This window comes from Ostrea edulis, chromosome 1, assembly GCF_947568905.1.
Source record: "Ostrea edulis chromosome 1, xbOstEdul1.1, whole genome shotgun sequence".
Lineage (NCBI taxonomy): Eukaryota > Metazoa > Mollusca > Bivalvia > Ostreida > Ostreidae > Ostrea > Ostrea edulis.
Genome location: NC_079164.1, coordinates 96490144 through 96500137, shown reverse-complemented (window position 1 = coordinate 96500137; position 9994 = coordinate 96490144). Strand labels below are relative to the sequence as shown.

The 9994-nt window shown below is 35.9% G+C and overlaps 1 pseudogene; it reads left to right on the top strand.

Annotated features, from left to right (window-relative positions):
- The first annotated feature begins 5935 nt into the window (after positions 1–5935).
- LOC125646943 (uncharacterized) lies at positions 5936–9012 on the top strand (annotated as a pseudogene).
- Positions 9013–9994: the final 982 nt, after the last annotated feature.

Here is a 9994-nt window from a genome sequence, read left to right as displayed (position 1 = left end):
ATTACTTTGTTAAACACCACTCTGATTCCACGCACAAGTATTCTGCAGTTGAAAAAAAAAATGCTACAATTCCTCATTGACAATATCTTTGTGGTCCTTGGTGAGTAGGTCTTCCAACAGTTCAGTCTGTTGGAATTCCCATGGGCACGAATTGTGTTCCTTTGTTAGCTGACCTGTTTTTATCTTCAGATGAAGCGGAATTTATTCAAAACTTCTATGTGAGAAGAAAAAATCTCTTGCTGTGGCCTTCAATTCAACATTTAGATATTTCGACGACGTTTTAACTATTAACAATAATAACTTTCATTCATATGTCGATTCGATATATCCCTACGAGCTCGTAATAAAACACACCGTAGAGTTGTTCACGTCTGCTTCATACTTATATATTTTATTGAAAGTAGATATGAACGAAAAACTAACAACTCAACTTTATGAAAAACGGGATGATTTTAGCTTCTCCATCGTCAATTTCCCATATTTATGTAGCAATATTCCATTATCACCTGCATATGGAGTTTACATCTCTCAACTGATTGGATACGCAAGAGCTTGTTCTGTGTATGGTAAGTTTGTATACGTCCGTTATTATGTTATGGCACTGTCCGTCCGGCTGTCTGTCTGTCCGTCGGTCTGAAGTGTTGTTTTCCGGGCTTTTTTCTGTAACGGATGCATGTGCAACTTTGAAGTTTAGTCACAATATCTCCCTCAAGAATTGTAAGAGTTTGCATTCTTTACCTACTTTAGGGTTTTAAGTAGGTCAAACAGTGGATACAGATATTGTCCAGAAATTTACACACAAGCTTTCTTTCAGATACTTTATACAAGTTCAGATTGTATTTCAACTAGATTGGTTCGTCCGTCCGTGACCTACATTAGGACTAACAGTAGGTCAAACGTTTTTAGGGCTTATTTTTCATTATGGATACAGATATTGCCCTGAAATTTAGTCAAAGGTTTTCTCTTAGTTTTCAGCTAAAAATAGGTCAAACAGTTTTCCGGGTTTTTTTTTTCATTACGGATACAGATATTGCCCTGATATTGACTCATAGCCTTCCCCTCGGAGGAATACAAGTTCAGTTTGCATTTCAGCTGGATTGGTTTATCCTTGACATACTGTTTGGAAAAAATAGGTCAAACAGCTTTCAGGGCTTTTTTCATTACGGATACAGATATTGCTCTGCTATTTAGTCATACGCTTTCTCTCAGAGGAATATAAGTTCAGTTTGTATTTCAGCTGGATTCACCTTGACCTACTTTTGGACTAAAAATAGAACAGACAGTTTTCCAAGTTTTTTTGTTTTCATTACGGAATACAGATATTGCCCTGATATTTAGTCAAAGGCTTCCTCTCAGAGAAATACAAGTTCAGTTTGCATTTCATTACGGATACAGATATTGCTCTGATATTTAGTCAAAGGCTTCCTCTCGGAGGAAGACAAGTGCAGTTAACATTGCAGCTAGATTGGCGCACTACGACCTACAGTAATTTGGGTGTTGCTAAAACGGGGAACGGAAAACGAAACGGAGGACGGAACGGATAATATTGTATGCAATAATGTTATAAGGTCAGTATTTTGCAAAAATAAAACCCATGAAAAAGGGAAGCAAAAATTACAGAGGGGGCGGAAAGTCATCCACAGAATCCATCGTTTCATATACTTCATACTAATGAATATGTATTTGAAAATCATTAACTTAACATGAAAAGTATTGAAATAGAAAAAAAAATCATGAAAGACTTGAATTTCCAAATTTTATATCCATTGAACCAATGCCCCCCCCCCCCCCCCCCCCCGAAAACAACATTGTATAAGATAAAATATTTTTCCACAAACATAGTTTTCTTAAATCGAACTTCCTTTTATTCGTGATTTAGTTCTACCCCTGGTATAATACATAGCCTTTTTAAATCAAACGTGCTTTCAATCGGTTCAAGCCCAGTATTCCGACGGTCCGATAGTCCGACGGTCCAATATTCCGATAGTCCGACAAGTTGACCATCACCAAAAATTTTAATTGATAGAGCTAAAATTTATTCATGTCAGGCATTATTTTATGGAAATTACCAGAAACCGCCAGAACCGGCACGGTTTGATTATAAATCAGACAGTCAATTTCTGACCAAAATCTTTAAAGTGTGAAGTAAATCAGAGAAATCCAGTATTTATGGAAATCAAAACTGCTAACTGATGAAGTACAAGCAAAATATGTAGTAAATGACCCTTACCATTGCAGATAAATTCAACAATTTTTTTTTTACATGGACGGACAAACATCATCAAGCTTTAAATCAGATTGCTTTCAAACCTGGCCAAAACTCAACTTTAAAAAAAAAAGATTATTGTCTTTCAATGTTACATGTATGTTTAATTAAAGTATTTCCGTGTCTTACTCCCTGACATGATAAAATTCTTACATCATTTTGAGATCTAACTGACTAGGTCTTTGAGTACGAATATGAATTTAGTAGTCTATGAAATTATTATCAAGATAATGAGGCAAATGATATTTTGGTTGATGATGAAAGACTGCTACACCTGTTGTAAGTTTTAATCTGTATAATCAATCAAAACAAAATGAATGTTACAATGAGCTTTCGCGTACAGAAATTTTAAAAAAAAAGAACTTGTTCACATTAATGGTCTGATTCGGCAAAAACACCATTCATTCATACAATCATAATACTTGCAATAACCATGTTTGTTGGCAAAAAAAAGGAAAGAAAAAAAGCCTTAATAGCAAAGAGCAAACAAAGGAAAAACAGAGCCCCGGTGTCGTTATCCAGGTGAGTCAAGACCTTATAAGAAGTGTCTTGTAGAAGAAGTTGTACCGATAAGGCGTGAAATTGCCCCAATTAAAAAAGATATAAAGAATAAAACTCTAAATATCACTATGTAACCGATTGAGATTGTAAATTACAGTGTCATGCCATTATATGGCGTCTGTAACGAAGAAAATGTTTACACTAGTTTGTATCAAAGTTATTTTTAGGAAATGCAGTCGAGAAACAACATGTTTATTCCATTCCTAGTAAATTTATAATGTTTATAGCATAAATATTAAGATAATGTCAGCTAATACAGTAAATATTTGTTAATACTGTAAATATGTGTATGTTTATAAGACTTTTACTGACCCCCTTTTTCGGTTTTCCACTGTAGGACATCATTCTCCCCACTATTACCAGACCCAACTTATCAGAATGCCTGTTCCTCAAACACATACCTGTGGTATAAGCTGATGTTTGAAAGATAGGAGGAATGCTGTTTTAAAACAACTTTCCATTTCTCTGATTTCTTAGTAAAAATGAGAATCATAACCAAGTTTCCCCTTATTATGCAATTTTTGCAACATAATTAACAGATACCAGTGACAAACAAATTAATCAAAAATGTAACATTATACAAATATTGCTGTTTTTGAGGTCAATACAGTGATTAAGCCACCTGAGTAGTACAATATTCATCGAGTCCAAAGGACAAGATGAATGCTGTACTTCGAAGATGACTAAATCATCGTATTGACTGAAAACCCCCCAGCAATATTCATTTTATTATATGATTTAATGATTAAATTATACAAACTCATTCATTAAGTTATCCATTTCATCTTACTTGTTGACATACCGGCCCGTCGGACTATCGGACCGTCGGAATACTGGGCGGTCACCCTTTCAATCGAACTAGATATGTCTAAGATTACTGAATTTGAATTTAGTTCTGCACCTCGTACAATATGCATTTATGTATCACTTCAAATTTTAAAGCGAACGAGTCCGGTGTATATAAAATGTTTGCCTCATTTGGGATGAACTTATGTGAAAGTTCGTACATTTACCGATATTGAAGTGTTGAACTCGAGGAGATACAGCTGGAAAGAAAGATTGAAACAGAACCAATGAAAACTAAGGTTAACTTTACGATCCATAGTACGAAGAATTAACAGATATAAAATAGCTTATAACTAACAGACAATTTATGACTGAATGGAATTGATTGATTGAATATTGTTTAACGTCCCTCTCGAGAATATTTCACTCATATGGAGACACCACCACTGCCGGCGAAGGGAGGGATCTTTATCGTGCCACACCTGCTGTGACACGGGGCCTCGGTTTTTGCGGTCTCATCCGCAGGACCGCCCCATTTACTCGCCTCTTACGACAAGCAAGGAGGTACTGAGGATCTATTTTAACCCCGATCCCCACGGAAACTAAAAGGTCATCTCATTATTAATCTAAAGATTAAGATACTAGTTAGTTTAGAAGTAAACTGCCAGAAGTCCTCCCTATTTAGGAATGGAGTGCTGCGGTCACAAAGCCTCTGTTAGTTAAAAAATAATATATCAAACACAAGATGTTTAACTTGCTAACTTTTAAATAAGATCATGAATTGTCGTTGTTATATACATACCATATTCCCCGTTGTAAGTACACACGTGGTATTGTGTGTAAATTTACATGTAAATGTGCGTTAATGACGTTTTGTCAACGGGGGAGGCGGAGGGGGACATTTAAAATTGTTGTGTTCTTTCCATAACCTTCCTATAGGTGTCGCTGCTCGCTAACACATCTGTCAATGCCGACATTTCAAAATTCATGTAAAACGTTTTGTAAATCCATGTACAAACGTTTAACTTCGCTCAATCAATTTATGATGCAGAATTGTAAGATAAAATTGTTTTACCGCTTGTAAACAAATTCCCAAAATTTTGATTTTAATCATAATAAAGTACATATGTATTTTCTTCATATTTTTGTTGCTATCTTAGCTACATTAATCATTCTAATCCTTAAATAGTGTTCCGTCTTCCATTCCGCGTTTTAGCTACACCCCAGTACTTTAGGGGTAGAAGTAGGTCAAACAGTTTTCCGGATGATTTTTTTGTATGGTCACAGGTATTGCTCTGAAATTTAGTCACAACCTCCCTTTCAGAGAAATCCATAATCACTTCACATTTCAAACTTAATTGGTGCACCATGACCTACTTTAGGGCTAAAAGTAGATCAAATTGTTTCCTGGACTTTTTATCATCATAGATAGATATTTGCACCGACATTTTGTTTCAACCTCACTCTCAGAGAAATACATAATCAGTTCACATGTCGGATGGATTGGTGCACCATGACCCACTTTAAGGCTTTACTATTCAGAATGTGTGTTGTGTCAATTCAGAGTGCATGGAATGCTTCCAGGTTGCATTTCACTGTCCGACGGGCGTATATTGTATCGTTTGCGGTACTCTTGTTAAATCGAGGCAAGCTACTAACGAACAAGTTGATGGCACAGAAGTTTCAACAGTCTCGTTTAAAGTAAGCTTTTCGCAAATTCTATGGTCGTTATAATGATCTAGGTTGTAAAGAGAACCTATCATTGGCTCAAATGCTGTCTAACGTGTTTCATACCGATTGTTAAACCGTTCGTGGCACACTGATTCTGACTATGGATAGCTCCGTTTACCTGATCAAGATATAGGGCTCACGGAGGGTGTGACCGGTCGACAGGGGATACCTTCTCCTCCTAGACACCTGATCCCACCTCTAATGTGTCCAGGGGTCCATGTTTGCCCAACTATTTATTTTGTATTGTTTGTAGGAGTTAATGAGATTGATCACTGTTCGTTATCTTCACCTTTATAGGAGTTATGAGATTGATCACTGTTCGTTATCTTCACCTTTCATGCATTTAATTCTCTTAACGATAAACAATTTATTAACAATATTAATTTCAGCGAAAAACATCAAAACAATCAATCAATTTCAGCATTATATGTAGTTTCTGTAATTCTCTCTTTATAAAAAAAACAACCCCGATTGTTCAAAAGTATCTGGCTGCACTCCGAACATGTGCAAAGTCAATGGAGTGCAAAATTACAGTGTTCTCGGACTGTTCTTTCTGTCCACGTGCGAGAGGTAGTGCAGTCAGAATTCACAATGGCAACAAATTCACAAAACAGAGCGACGCTCTCTGAATGCGAGAGCTGCCATCGTCTTTTTCAACTCATGGAAGAATTTGTGGGCCATGCATGCGATGATCCAGGTATTTCTAAACTAATTGCTTTGATTTTAGCTCAATTAACTTTTACTTAAGATAGTTTATCAGTGTTTACAAACTGCATTATCGTTAAAAATGTGCCGTGTGTCTGCGACATCACCGATTTGTTTTACTTTGGTTTGCGGTGAAAGATTATTATGTATGAATTATATACAAGGCAAAACGATGAAAATCATTTAAATTCATTAGAATTTATGCAGTAGGCCTATATATATTTTTTCTGACTGACATCCGCATAGTTTACCTGTTTACGCTCAATCATGATAAAGTCCCCCTTCTGCACTTTTTTTATTTTCGACTCCTTGATTTAAAGGCAGGGCTACATTAAACCCGTAAGAGGGAATCGACACAGCAGACTGATTAAACAAACTAAACTGTGGTTTGTGGTTGGCCCATTTAATGGTATTGCATGGTCATAATTACTAAATTAGCCTAATATGTTAAAAATCATAATCTTATGCTTATACGTATACACATGGCTTAGAAATTGGGATGTAAATAAAAAATATCTTACCCTTAACAGGCAGTGGTGGATATGATGGTGAAACTCTTAAGTGCGTCTAGAAGGAGAAGTGGGGGACCCATTGAGCTTGCACCTGACTCGGTTGTTCTTTGGACAAGACTGGTCACACTTCTCCTTATCAATCAATGCAGAGAGAATGAAGAATTTGTTACATGTACAAGTGGGAAATTAAGATACAAAGAAGTATGGAACAAAATTGCAGCAACACTTAAAACAAAAAGAAAAATGCAATTTCAGTGCAGCACAAGTGGAAGGGAGATGGAAAACTTTGATGCGAGGATTGAAGAATGTCAAAGACCACAACAAAAAAAGTGGGACAGGGAGAAGAAATCACCCTTATGAAGAGAAATTAGAATTCATGGCCGTAAAGCTTAATGTGCAACCAGAAGGTGTGATTGGAACATCGAGCACAGAGACCAAGGCGAACACGGAAACCAAGTCGAGCACAGAGAACAAGTCGAGAGGAAAGCGATACAGATAATACTCCTACAACATCTAGTAAGATCTCCTGAAAAGTTAACCCAAAGTTCAAAGAGGCGTCGCACAAATGATGTTGTTGAAAGCTTGGAACAAATCATGAAGAATGAGAATCAGCGTTTTAAAGAACAAGTGGAAAACAGACACCGTAAAATATGGAAATGTTTTGGAAATTCTAAAATCAAGCCAAAAAAAAGTTTAAACAATAAAAAACTGGACTTCATTTCATGCAGCTTAGTATAAATGTTTTATTTCCTTTCTAGAGAAATGCAAATTATGCATGGAGGATGGGAAAATTGCAGAAATCGTATTTGTTCATGTGGACATCTGATCGCCTGTGTGAAATGTGCATCAAGTCTTACTGGTATTAGTAATAAGTGTCCAATGTGTAGGAAGCAAATCAACAAATCCATTAAAGTTTTTAAATGTTGAGCATTCATATGAGATTGTATTTGTAGCAAACTGTCATTGGAGGGGGAAATCAGGTAGATCACTGTGTGTAGAATTATCCCTTTGTCCAAGTATGACACGTATGAATGTCTAAGCAAACTGTTATGTTGTGTTGGTTTTTGGGTGTGTTTTTTTTTATTTTTATACTTACCACAGAAAGTGACAATTTCTTTTCTATCCCATTGTTACTATAAAAAAAAATGTGGATTTTCTTTGGGGGGGTTGTGATTTTTTTATTGTTATTTTTATTTGAGATTAAATATACATGTTCAATAACAGTTTCAAACAAACAATGATTGTGATTGTCTTATGTAATTAGAAATTTAGATACAAATTGGACCATGTGTTGTTACATGTACATGTTGATGCACGTGATGTATACTAAAACTCTCGTCATGTGAAATGCATCACTTACGGTAAATTCATTGCAATATTGTCGCGTTTCCATAGTCCTTCTGCTTGATTGTCTACTAAATTGCATTGAGGCATATTATGTCCTTGCTGATGTCTTCAAACAATTCGTGTACATCCTCATTATTCCGGATGCATATATTATGAATTATGCAACACAAAATAATGATCTCAATAGATGTTTTCAAATCTGAAGTCTCCAAATATCGCAATCGTCTAAAACGTCCTTTAAGACACCCAATGTTCGTTCTATAGTTACTCTTGTGCCCGAATGACGATAATTGTAATTCCTTTGTTGAGGTGTCAAACAGCCTACGTCACGGTAGGGGTAAGCAGCCAACTTCTCAATGAATACGCTCCATCTCCAAGAAAATGTCCATTGCCACAAACTCCCAAACCATTCTCCCATACATCTGTATTCTTCAACACCCGGGAATCATGGCAGCTTCCAGGCCATCCTGCAACACAGTGAATGAATCTTAATGTCCTCTCTGCTAATTCCTTACAAGATTATTGAGTAAATCCTCTTTCTGTTGACATAAGTTTCTGGGTGATTTTTAGGTGCTTTTATGGCAAGTTTCATCTATAGCACCCAATACACTCGGAAAAATTTGTTTTTGCTCAAACTTATCCATTACTTCCTGACGTTCATTAACTGAAGGATGGACGATAAATACAGGTTTAAGATAATTAACAAAAATGTCTGTAATCCTTGTGCGACATCTAATAACGGAGGACTCTGGGACATTGAATCTGTAAGATACGTGTGTATGCTGTGAATGCTACCAAATACCAAAGGCTAATTAACAAGTGCTTATCTATTGAAATACATTCTCTTCGCCCAGTCCATCCAGGGTGTAACTGTCAAAAGTGGGCAATATTTCTACATATACATTCAAATGTTGCTCTGGAAACCCGAAAGAAACGTCGGAAATCATCCAGGTTGTGGAATGGTAGTTTCCTCCACATACATTCCTATTCTGATTTTACCATCCCTTGCCCTGTAATAAAGTACACGGAATATTAGCTATGTAATCAACAGTAATATATATAGACATCGTCTAGAAATCATTAACGCCTGGATATGCAAACTGGCCGCCATTTATCTTATGTTTTTAACAAAAACTTTTGTTTTAACTATTTGTTCCTCTGTAATATTGTCTTGTATTTATATTGTATATGTGCCTATTCCTAAATAAATAAACTAAAAAAAGTATGTGATTATTAACTAGTCCTCGACTTCTTTAGATCAAGATCAGCAATTCTTCATTATTAATTTTATCAATAGTTTCCACCACCAAAACACAATATGATACGCCTGAAAACACATGTGCAATCAACGCATATATGTACATTATCAATTTATCACGGGACAAAATTACTTCTTGCTAAATGTGCACCAGGTGCCAATAAACAGAACATGTTAATTAACACCAATAAACAGAACATGTTAATTAACACCAATACCCAGAACCTGTTAATTGATATCCCTAGTGTAATATCTCTGTTGAAATATTGTTTCGTGTATGATTACATCTTTCAAAAGTTAAATTTTGTGGACATCAACTTACATTTACAGCTTTTCTTGCACTTCCGTTATTCAAATGAGCACAGGGATAATTAACAGGTGCGTTGCAAAAATGGGTCTGCCCCCTCTTATCATTAAATGCAAAGTTGTTTATTTTTACGTGCAGAGGTCGATTAATAGATAAGCTGGTTGTCCGCCCCCTCTTTTTTTGAAAACAGCATTGTCGTGAATAACATCTAAAATGCAACAGATGAATGGAACTGAAAGGTCAACCTTTGACGCCTTCTCGTTGGGGCTTGGAATTTTTCTTTTTAAAATTTACTTGTCAAGAATTTTCAGACAAAATTATGAAATCTCTCTCTCTCTCTCTCTACATGCCTGATTATATACCATGCATTCATTGTGCTTTTAATTGTGTGGGGGTTTAAAAAAAACCCAGATTACTACTGAAATTATCTGCAATACTTACGTTATAACTTGGAAATAAATAAGCGTCAAATAGGCCTATAACATTTCCCCATCCCCAGCTCTACAATTTGACGAAGTGCA